Source organism: Bos indicus x Bos taurus, chromosome 5, assembly GCF_003369695.1.
Source record: "Bos indicus x Bos taurus breed Angus x Brahman F1 hybrid chromosome 5, Bos_hybrid_MaternalHap_v2.0, whole genome shotgun sequence".
Lineage (NCBI taxonomy): Eukaryota > Metazoa > Chordata > Mammalia > Artiodactyla > Bovidae > Bos > Bos indicus x Bos taurus.
Genome location: NC_040080.1, coordinates 8,648,423 through 8,659,503, shown reverse-complemented (window position 1 = coordinate 8,659,503; position 11,081 = coordinate 8,648,423). Strand labels below are relative to the sequence as shown.

At 46.2% G+C, this 11,081-nt stretch overlaps 1 protein-coding gene across 4 annotated transcripts in view; it reads left to right on the top strand.

Moving 5' to 3' along the window:
- Positions 1–466: 466 nt before the first annotated feature.
- Positions 467–11,081, top strand: part of TNRC6B (trinucleotide repeat containing 6B) — a 251,526-nt gene continuing 240,911 nt past the window's right edge. For 3 of the 4 annotated variants that reach the window (XM_027540719.1, XM_027540716.1, XM_027540721.1), the window contains exon 1: positions 467–699. The gene's annotated coding sequence lies outside the window, so the exon portion shown is untranslated. The remainder of the gene's footprint in view (positions 700–11,081) is intronic. The other variant, XM_027540717.1, reaches the window with a different exon arrangement.

Genomic DNA, 11,081 nt, shown 5'->3' with positions numbered 1-11,081 from the left:
ATGACCCACAACCAGCCCACACTCAGCACTTCTGAGGGGATAAATCAAGGAGCCAAGACGTATAGATTCCGTTATTAGGCAGTACTGGATGGAAAGAGGAGCTTAGGGGAAACAGTGCGAGGGCGAAGCACTAATGAACTAATAAAAGGAAAAAGACAATGGTTGCGCCAACTGAGCTCGGCCGCCATCATGCTCTAGTTTCCCCTTCGCTTCTCCGCGTCCGCGACCGAGGAAGCGGCCTCTGGGATGCTGAGGGGGTGTGTCCCCGAATGATTGGCGCAGGGAGCTCAGCCAATCCTAGCTCGTCAAACGGAACGCATTTGACCAATGAGGGGCGGCGGCTGCGGCGAGGCATTGGAGGGGCGGAACGGCAGCTTGACGGGCACAAAAGCCAGCCAGTGAGGGCCGGCAGCATCCTCCCTGCGGCCAATGGAGTGGGACTCTGGGCGGGGCCCCGAGTGTTTGTGTTGTGGTTTTGGGGGAGGGAGGCGGAGGGGAAAGTTTGTTTATTTTGTTTTTAGTTTCTGGGGTCCCCGTGTTTCTCGGAGGTGAAGCGGGAGGGATTGACCCCCTCCCCCGAGCCCCTCAGTCCCCCTACTACGTCGCCTCCATAGCCTGCGAAGGAGCGGGGACCGCGCGCATCGCAACGCATCGCCTCACAGCGGAACGCCGCGCACTCGGAGCCGGCACGGCTCGGCGGTGAGTGAGGACCGACGGCCACCGCCGCCCTTCCCCTCCCCCCGCTCACCGCCCAGTCAGAGCCGGGAGGCCGGGTGGGCGAGGACGTCCGCGGGAGCGCGCGGCGCGAGGCCGGCCTGTCAAGCTGAGGTGCAGCGTGTGCGTGTCCTCGCGAGTGAGCGCGCGCGGCGGGGAGAGGGCCGGGAGGGGCGTGAGCGCGCGCGGGGCCGGCGGGGGCGGCGGCGTTGGGCGCGCGCTCCGCGGGGCGGGCGTCTGGTGGGTTGACCCCGGGGCGGGGGACGCGGGCGAGGTCCGCGCTCTGGTCTTGGGCGCCCGGAATGGCCGGGTCGGGGCCGGCGGGCGGGCGGGCGCGCGCGGCGGCGGCGGCGGGCGTCACGCGCCGGCAGGTGTGAGCTGGGGGAGGGCTTCCGGGTGGGCCGGTCTAGTCGAGTTCGCTTCCCGTCGCCGGGGCACCTCGAGGCCGGGAGGGGTCCCCATCGCGGCGGAGAGCCGAGGCCCACGGAGGCGCGTCGGGGCCCCTTTCCTGGCGGTGGCAGAGGGAGGCGTCAGGCCTCGGAGCCTCCCGGTCCCCACCTGTGTGCAGGACCCGCGTGACTGAGTGAATGCGCTCCCCTGCCCAACCCGGGCCGGGGGTCCCAACTCCACCCCTCACCCAGGAGCCCTGCCTGTGTGGGCACCTAAGAGTCGATTAACTCTTCCCCAGGGAAAGGAGGGCGAGGGGACTATCATCGGACGACCAGTCAGAAGTGTTTTCTGCCATTCCCTGGTCCTGCGCCCTGGGTTTCAAACTAGTGGGTTTCCACAGTGGGCTTAAATGCACTGTGTAGTGGCTGAAGACTCTCAATAAGGGTATAGCCTCTTGTCGGTGACCTTAAGGCCCAGCCCATCCTCGGTTATTTGAACACCAGGAATTAGTCTAGGTCTTTTCAGGCTCCCTGCCTTTTCACATATCTGCCGGCTGCACTACTACTTTTTAGCCTCTGTGCTAAAGGTTGAAGCCAGGCATAAGGTGAATTCAAGTTGGCCATTTGCTTACAATATAGACAAAATATAGAACAAAATTAGCCAGAGATGTTTCTCCATAGTCAGTGAATAAAACGTTGTTAATTACTGTTCCGCTCCCCTAGCAGTTAAGCAAACAGAAATAAGATGTATAGAAATCTTACATTTTAGCATTTTGTGAAGGTTTAACAATAGCAGCTGTTTTCTTCCTAGTTGTGGGGAATTTCAATAGGATGATAGTTTCCTAATGATTCGGGTGGCTTTGGAACTATGTTTAGCTTTTGGTAGTGTTATGTAAATGGCTCTTAAAAAGCAGAACTTTTAGCACATTGACACCTCTACCGTGTGCGTTGTCTCACTAGGTAGGTAGTAGGAGAGATGTGAATGTAGTAGGTCCATACACTAAGGCAAGTATCCAGAACACGAATCAGACTGGTTTGTTCCACTTAGAATGCAGTGATGATATGATGCCTTTAAAATAATTTTTTAGTTCTTGACTCTTTTTAAGTGCTTGTCCCAAATATTTGAGCAGAAAAGTTTCTGATGGGACTAAAGGAGAAGAAATTCCCAAGCGGCTTTTCTAAGGTAGCACATAAATGTCATGCCCTTTGGGAGGTGGGTTGGGAAATATTTTTGTCCTCATTCAAATGGAAGCACTTAAAAATGTTTTAAATCAGAACAATGCCATTTGTTCAAATGGTAATGATAACGGTAGCTAACATTTTTTTTTTTTTTTTTTTTTTGGCGTGCTTTGCCTATGTCAACCTGTTTATATTTTTTACCTAGTCCTAACCTCAAGCCTGTGAGGTCGGTATCATTACTGTTTCATGGATGGGAAAAACCGCCTCCAAAAGCTGTAAAGCTAGGAAGTTAAAGGGCATCGGTTTAGTCTTCAGTCTGATTTCAAACCCTATGCATGTTCCATTTTGCGCCCCCTCCCAAATTATCCAGAGGAAGAAATGCAGAAAGACACTGAGAAGCAGAAAGGGATGGAAAAGGGAAATGTAACTGATGATTAGGTTCTTCATATCTAACTTAAAAATTAATGAAACTCATTCTTAATTTTTTAGAGATTAGCATTTTTGCAGGTGTTACATCTAAGCTTTGTTTTAATTTCTTCCCTATTTAAAGCGCCTTTAATTCAGGGGTCAAGGCTTTCAGAGCCTTTTGTGCAGGTCTGCACTCTGATACGTTGCTGTTGTCAGTTAATCCTTCCAGGAACCAGGCATCATTCAGTTTTGTATCCAGCAGGGTGCTTGATACATATCATAGGGGCACAGTAAATGTTAGTTGACTTAAGAAACAATTTAGAATGTCATGACTTAGGGTTCATTTTAGCAGTTTTAGTTTAATGGGACAGTAAAGAGAATAGCTCATGTGCTAAAGGCATGTTCTGGAAGAATACTTAAACGGAGCAGTTCATAAGCCTGGGAAGTAAATTTTTTAATTTTGAAAATTTCTGTTATTTATGTAGTAACATTCTGAATGTTAACACGTGTACAGATTCATGTAACCAGTGCCACAGTCAGGGTACAGAATGGTTCCATCACTCTCCAAAGACTCCCTCATGCTCTGTCCCTTTCAAGAGCCCTGAATTCCGTCCCAGAGAGAAACACTGAGGATCAGACTCAGGCTTGTTTTACTTTTTTTTTTTTTCCCCTGTTTTCAACTACTTGAAAATGTTATTTACTTTTGGGATTTAAACTGTCACTTCTCTGTGTGTTAATCTCAGTATCCATGTCTGATCTCTCTTCCATTCTCTAAAACAACATCCATATTTACCTGCTGGAATTCTTCCCTAGTGCTTCATACTCAGTATGTTTAGAGTTGTGCCTCCCAGCCAGTGTCTCCCAAATCAACTCAGCCATCAGATTTTTCTATACTTTTTGGTAGTGCCATCCTTCTCCCAACCTTGCAACCCTGGAAAACTTGAAAGTGAAAGTCGCTCAGTCTTGTTCGACTCTTGGCGACCCCATGAACTATACAGTCCATGGAATTCTCCAGGCCAGAATGCTAGTGTGGGTAGCCGTTCCCTTCTCCAGGGGATCTTCCCAACCCAGGGATCGAACACACAGGTCTCCTGCATTGCAGATGGATTCTTTACTGTCTGAGCCACCAGGGAAGCCCCAGGGAAAACTTGAAGGGCCTTATTATCATTATCTTTTGGCCATGCCACACGGCATGTAGGTTTTAGTTTCCTGACCAGGGATCCAACCCATGCCGCCTGCATTGGCAGCATGGAGTCCTAACCATGGGACCACCAGGGGAGTCCCTTGAATGGCCTTATATTACACTCTGTTACCCCAGACCCCAGGTATGTTGCTGTTCAGCTACAAATGCTGGCTCCTTCCCCTTTGCTCCCAAGCCAGCTTCTGTTCAGGGTGCTGAGCAGACAGAGCATAGGTGGCTGAACACTTGGAACCCACCAAGATTGGACCACTTCCCTGATCAGAACCCCTCACAGCTTCCCATTGCACTTGGACCAATTCGGGATTTATTTTCCATCCCGTGAGGTTGTGCAAGATCTGGCCTTCGCCTGCCTCTCCAGCCTTCTCACACCTTTTTTATGACCCCCCTGCCTTCTTGACATTCTAACTACATAGCCTTTCTTTCAGTTGTCTGAATTACCCAAGCCTTTTCTAGCCTTAAGGTTTTTGTACACAGCACTCTCCTGGCCTGGGCCATTACTCCCCCTGGTCTTCACCCACCTGACTTCAGGGTTCACATGAAATTGTCACTTCTTCAGAGAGTCTTTTCCTTTATGACCTCATCCCACTACTCCCATCCTCCCTCAAATCTCTCAGAACTTCCTGTTCTTTTGTCATAGTTCTCACCACAATTTTTGATTTAGGACCATGTCTGTTTTGTTTCCTTTACCTCCAGAGCTGAGCCAAGGACTAGGCATACAGCAGACTCCCAGTAAATATTTGTTGGCTGTGTTGTGAGTCTGGGTGTTTGCTTTTATAATTTATTGCTATCTTGTAGCTTTTGGTAGCCTTCCTTTCTGCCTCCTACCTACTCTGAACTTGATCCTACTGGCAGAGGTCTTGGCACAGAGAAAGAGAGATCTGGAATCGCTAAAGAGGACACCGATTTTGTTCTCCTGAATGGCACCTCTGCCTGGGAGCCCTTCGCACTGAGCCAGATGAGATCTAACCTAACTCTAAACTGGGGTTGGGCTCGCTAGTCCGCTGAGCAGTGCACCTTGGTCATCCAGGCTCACGTCAGTGCTTGCAGCTGTTCCTCTTCCCTCACCTCACCCTGCTCTTGGTTTTTTCCTCCTCTCTCCACCCAGCGTGGGACTCCTAAAGACCTTGTACACTTTCCAGCTGAACGCGCTTACCCTTTGACATTTGCCGGCCTTTTGACATTGACAGCCGCATCTAGTGTCTTGACCCTATGGATGGCCCCCACACGCCTGACACAGAGCTTCGTTTATGTTTCCTGCCCCCTCCCCAAGTCTACCACGAGCACTTAGGTTTAAAAGCATTCAATAGTGTTTCATAGCCTCAAGGGATTAAACTCTGTAGCTTGTTATTTAAAGCTCTCTGGACCAGCACTGTGCAGTAGAAATAGAATGCAAGCCGCAGATGTGAACCACACATGTAATTTTAAATTTTCTAGTAGCCACATTAAAAAGGTAGAAATAAAGGGTGAAATTGATTTTCATAACACTTTATTTACATCAAGATATCCAAGATATTATGTAAACATATAATCGGTTAAAAAAACATATTGAGGTGCTTTACATGCTTTTTTTCATGTGAAACTGAAATCTGGAGTGTACTTTTCACTTAATACATCTCAGTTGAGACTTAGCACATTTCTAGTGCTCAATAGCTACATGTGGCAAGTGGCTACCATGCCGGACAGCACAGCTCTGAACCATGTCCTTAGCATAGTTGGAGGGCTGCTGCTGCTAAGTCACTTTAGTCGTGTCCGACTCTGTGCGACCCCATAGACGGCAGCCCACCAGGCTCCCCCGTCCCTGGGATTCTCCAGGCAAGGACACTGGAGTAGGTTGCCATTTCCTTGTCCAATGCATGAAAGTGAAAAGTGAAAGTGAAGTCGCTCAGTCGAGTCCGACCCTCAGTGACCCCATGGACTGCAGCCTACCAGGCTCCTCCGTCCATGGGATTTTCCAGGCAAGAGTACTGGAGTGGGGTGCCATTGCCTTCTCCGAGTTGGAGGGCTATACCAGACTAATTGCCACCACTGGCCTTTTGGTAACACTCTTCTCTTTCTTGAAATCAGGTCCTTATCCAAATATGCTAACCGTCCTTGCTGAGAAACCCAGAAAATTCAGTTCTCACCATCTCCTCTGAGCTGTTTTAACATTAATTTTTTCATGTAGCAGTATTTATCAGTTTGTATTATAATCAGGGGTAGTGTTAAAATATTCAAAAACTGATAAGACATGGGAATAGGTGCTGATGAATTAGAACCTGTGGCAGCTGTGTTCTCATCTGTGTGTACCTGCTGAATTATAGCTCTGATTGTCCTGGGTTGTGTATTATTGGCTGAGTTCCTTGAAGGCAGGGTATAAGACTGAGTTCCCTGAAGGCAGGCTTTTGTCCTACTCAACTTTGCCTCCCTAAAAGGACTCCTTACCTGGCTCATAGTAGATCAGTTCAGTCGCTTAGTTGTGCCCAACTCTTTGCGAACCCATGGACAGCAGCATGCCAGGCTTCCCTGTCCATCACCAACTCCCAGACTTGCTCAGACTCATGTCCATCGAGTTGGTGATGCCATTCAGCCATCTCATCCTCTATTGTCCCCTTCTCCTCCTGCCTTCAATCTTTTCCAGCATCAGGGTCTTTTCCAATGAGTCAGTTCTTTGCATCAGGTGGCCAAAGTATTGGAGTTTCAGCATCAGTCCTTCCAATGAATATTCAGGACTGATCTCCTTTAGGATTGTCTGGTTTGATCTTCTTGCTGTCCAAAGGACTCTCAAGAGTCTTTTCCAACACCATAGTTCAAAAGCATCAGTTCTTCAGCGCTCAGCTTTCTTTATGATTCAGCTCTCACATCCGTATGTGACTACTGGAAAAAACCATAGTTTTGACTATACAAATCTTTTCAGTAAAGTAATGTCTCTGCTTTTTAATATGCTATTTAGGGTTGTCAGAGCTTGCTCATAGTAGATAGTCTATAAATATTTTAAATCACTGAACAAATGCTACCTTGTATTTTGTTTTATTCTATGTGCTACATTTTATCTTTTCAATTAGAAACCAAAATACAAGTGCTTTGAGGATAGAAATCATGAATTATGAAGGACTAGGTGGCAGTTTCTTGATTGTCTTCATAGGAGAAGTTCTTCTGAATGAAAATTCACTTTAAAAAAATAACTGTTTAGAAGTTGTTATGGGTTTTCAGCCTGGGCAAATAATGAAGTGTGACTTTAATTTAATGAAACTTACTTTGTTTTGTGGTTTTGTAAGCTGGCTGTGTGGAGAAGGAGATGGCACCCCACTTCAGTACTCTTGCCTGGAAAATCCCATGGACGGAGGAGCCTGGTAGGCTGCAGTCCATGGGGTCGCAAAGAGTCGAACACGACTGAGCGACTTCACTTTCACTTTTCACCTTCATGCATTGGAGAAGGAAATGGCAACCCACTCCAGTGTTCTTGCCTGGAGAATCCCAGGGATGGGGAGCCTGGTAGGCTGCTGTCTATGGGGTCGCACAGAGTCCGACACGACTGAAGCGACTTAGCAGCAGCAGCAGCAGCAAGCTGGCTGTGAAAGCAGCTTCAAAAGAAGAGCTCCTTGGAATTAATGCAAACTCTTCCAGTTAGGGGCATGTTTGGTTCCTGGAAGGGACCTGAACTAGAAGTGAAAAATCCTGGGTTGGTTTGTGTTGTAGACATATACTTGAGTATCAGCTATGTTCCAAGCACAGGAATGATTGAAAATTCAAAAACATAGTATGAAAAAGTACAGCTTTAACACAAAGATGATGTGATTAATTATTTCTAGGAATATTGAATTTCTCTTTGCTGCTTTATACTTTCCTCATTTCTAGCACGGACTACACTGTATAGTGTTTCCAGATCTGTCTCTTGCATCAGATTGTGAGTTTCTTAAGAGCAAGACTTGCATTCATCTCTGTATGAATGCACACACTGTACTGCGCCTGCCATATTGTAGGCACTCAAATGTTTGTTGAATAAGTATCTTCAAATAAATTACTTACTGTGCAGAAGATAATTTTTTCCCTTGTAAGTAGGGAATTCTCTGCCTTAGAGAATTGTAGAAACTGCAGAAGGAATAATCGCTTAAGACTATGTGTCTGTTCTGTATATGTTATTCCTCAAATATAAAATATTTAACTAAGAAACAAGTGCAACTCTAATCACATGTACTCCCTACTTAAAATTGTTAACCTGTCCCCCAAACACTGCCATCCACCCTCTGGAATATAAACTTCACAAGAATAAGCATCTGATCTGTCTTGTTCACTAAATGCCCAGGGAAGACTGTGCCTCATTTCCTGCCCTCCTTTTCTTTGCTGCCTGTACTCTTGTCACACGGAACTTCTGGTTCCTGAAATGCATATCCCCTTCTGCTCAAGGTCTCCTCCTTGCACTTGCTATTCCCATGGTCTGGAAGCTTCGCACCCCAAGCCCAGTTGCCTCTTCAATCCCTGGAGCCCTGTTTATGTGTTATTTCTTAAGCACACACAGCTCCCCACCCCCACCCCCCCAGTAGAAGTGCTCCTTTTAAACATTCAGAGCACTTAATTTAATTGTAATTAAGTAATCATTTAATTTGTATATTGTTTCCCTGCTAGAAAATAGCTATGTGAATAAAAATGCCTTGTCTGTTTTGCTCACATTTTTATCACCAGTATCTGGCACCCACTGCACTATTCTTGCCTAGAGAATCCCCATGGACAGAGGAGCTTGGCAGGCTGCAGTCCATGGGGTCACAAAGAGTCGGACACAACTGAGCAGCTCAGCACAGCACAGCACAGCATCACCCACTGTAAATTACACATAGTAGGTCCTGAATGAAAAATTTTCAAATAAATTAGGAAAGAAAACTAAAACAGAAAAGTATCTCATTCTGATGATTTAAATAAATATATGGGGGCAGGGAGGGGCTTTCCATTTTACGTTGTCTCTGCTGCTGCTGCTAAGTCGCTTCAGTCATGTCCGACTCTGTGTGACCCCATTGATGCCAGCCCACCAGGCTCCACCATCCCTGGGATTCTCCAGGCAAGAACACTGGAGTGGGTTGCCATTTCCTTCTCCAACGCATGCAAGTGAAACACTAGGGTCTATTTTTTTCTTAATTTCTACCTGTAATAGGTAAACATTTCATTATTATAGAAAGAATATTGTAATAAAAAATTTTAATTTGAGAATTTTATCTAGTCATTGTACAGTTGGGGTTTTTTTTGGCCGTGTGTGGGATCCCAGTTTCTCGACCAGGGATTGAACCCAGGCCATGGCAGTGAAAACCTGGAATCTTAACCACTAGACCACCAGGGATCTCCCGATTGCAGAGTTTAATGAGTATCTTTTTAATCCTTTATTAGTAGAAATGATCAGAATGGTTATTCCTTTAAACACTTTTTTATGTGGTCGGTACTTGCTTGAGTACAGTTGACACTGAATGTTTGCGTGTGCACTATGTGGTGCGCTGAACGCTGGGTTAGGAGCTAGGACTACAGGAATGGGATAAGAAGAGATTTTTGTTCCCAAGGCACGCACAGCCAAGTGGGCAAGGCAGACACAGATGAGTGCCATTTGGTGTTGTGTCATAGTAGACATTCAGGGGAGGGGGCAGGGGTGAAAAGGAAAGTCGTCCACACAACTAGAGGTCAGGAAAGCCTTTCCAGGGAAGGTAACATTTACACTTAGTCATGGAGGAAGAGGGCATTTCAGGCAGGGCAAACAGCCTACACAGAGGCCCAAAGGAGCATATTTAGTATAAGGAGAAGATGGCACAGTGTTGTGCTTTTATAAAGCTGGTGTCAGGGTACAGGGCCAACAGCTGTCTTACAGACCTGTAAGTGACGTGTCAGACTCAGATTACATTTCAGAACTGGAGATAGTCTTAGAAATAATTGTTGTTGTGATTCCATATATTTGAACTCATAAAGGCATCATAAAGTACCATTCAAAGAAGCTAATGGTAAACCAGAATGATGCTTGTCACTTCTAATTAATATACTTGTTTGAATATAGCACCTATAACTAGGCAAATGATTTCAGGTGGAATTAGAAAGTTGTGACTCATTTAAGCTTATCTAGGAGCAGAGAAGCACAAGTTGGAATCAAGATTGCTGGGAGAAATATCAGTAACCTCAGATATGCAGATGACACCACCCTTATGGCAGAAAGCGAAGAGGAACTGAAGAGCCTCTTGATGAAAGTGAAAGAGGAGAGTGAAAAAGCTGGCTTAAAACTCAACATTCAGAAAACTAAGATCATGGCATCCGGTCCCATCACTTCATGGCAAATAGATGGGGAAACAATGGAAACAGTGACAGACTTTATTTTCTTGAGCTCCAAAATCACTGCAGATGGTGACTGCAGCCATGAAATTAAAAGATGCTTGCTCCTTGGAAGAAAAAGTATGACCAACCTAGACAGCATATTAAAAACAAGAGACATTGCAAGATCTATCTAGTCAAAGCTATGGTTTTTCCAGTAGTCATGTATGGATGTGAAAGTTGGACCATAAAGAAAGCTGAGCACCGAAGAATTGATGCGTTTGAACTGTGGTGTTGAAGAAGACTCTTGAGAGTCCCTTGGACTGCAAGGAGATCCAACCAGTCCACCCTAAAGGAAATCAGTCCTGAATATTCATTGGAAGGACTGATGCTGAAACTCCAATACTTTGGCCACCTGATGCAAAGAACTGACTCACTGAAAAAGATTCTGATGCTGGGAAAGACTGAAGGTGGGAAGAGAAGGAGACGACAGAAGATGAGATGGTTGGATGGCATCACCGATTTGATGGACATGAGTTTGAGCAAAGCTGGGAGTTGGTGATGGACAGGGAAGCCTGGCATTCTGCGGTCTAAGGGGTCACAAAGAGTTGGACACTACTGAGCAACTGAACTGAAGAGCAGAGAGTAAAGGAAGTCACCTCCAGATTATTTGAGACGTGCTGATCCACCTCACAGGACCAGATACTGAACCAGTCAAAGGGATGATGTCAGAAGGGATTACCTAGAAGGGCCTCCAGGTGCATGTACTGGGAAAGACGATTTCTACAGCTTGAAATTCTAGTTTTACTTAACCTGTAAGTTTAGTCAGAGCTGTGGCTTTTCCAGTAGTCATGTACAGACGTGAGACTTGGACCATAAAAAAGGCTGAGCACTGAAGAAGCACCAAAAAATTGATGCTTTCAAACTGTGGTGCTGGA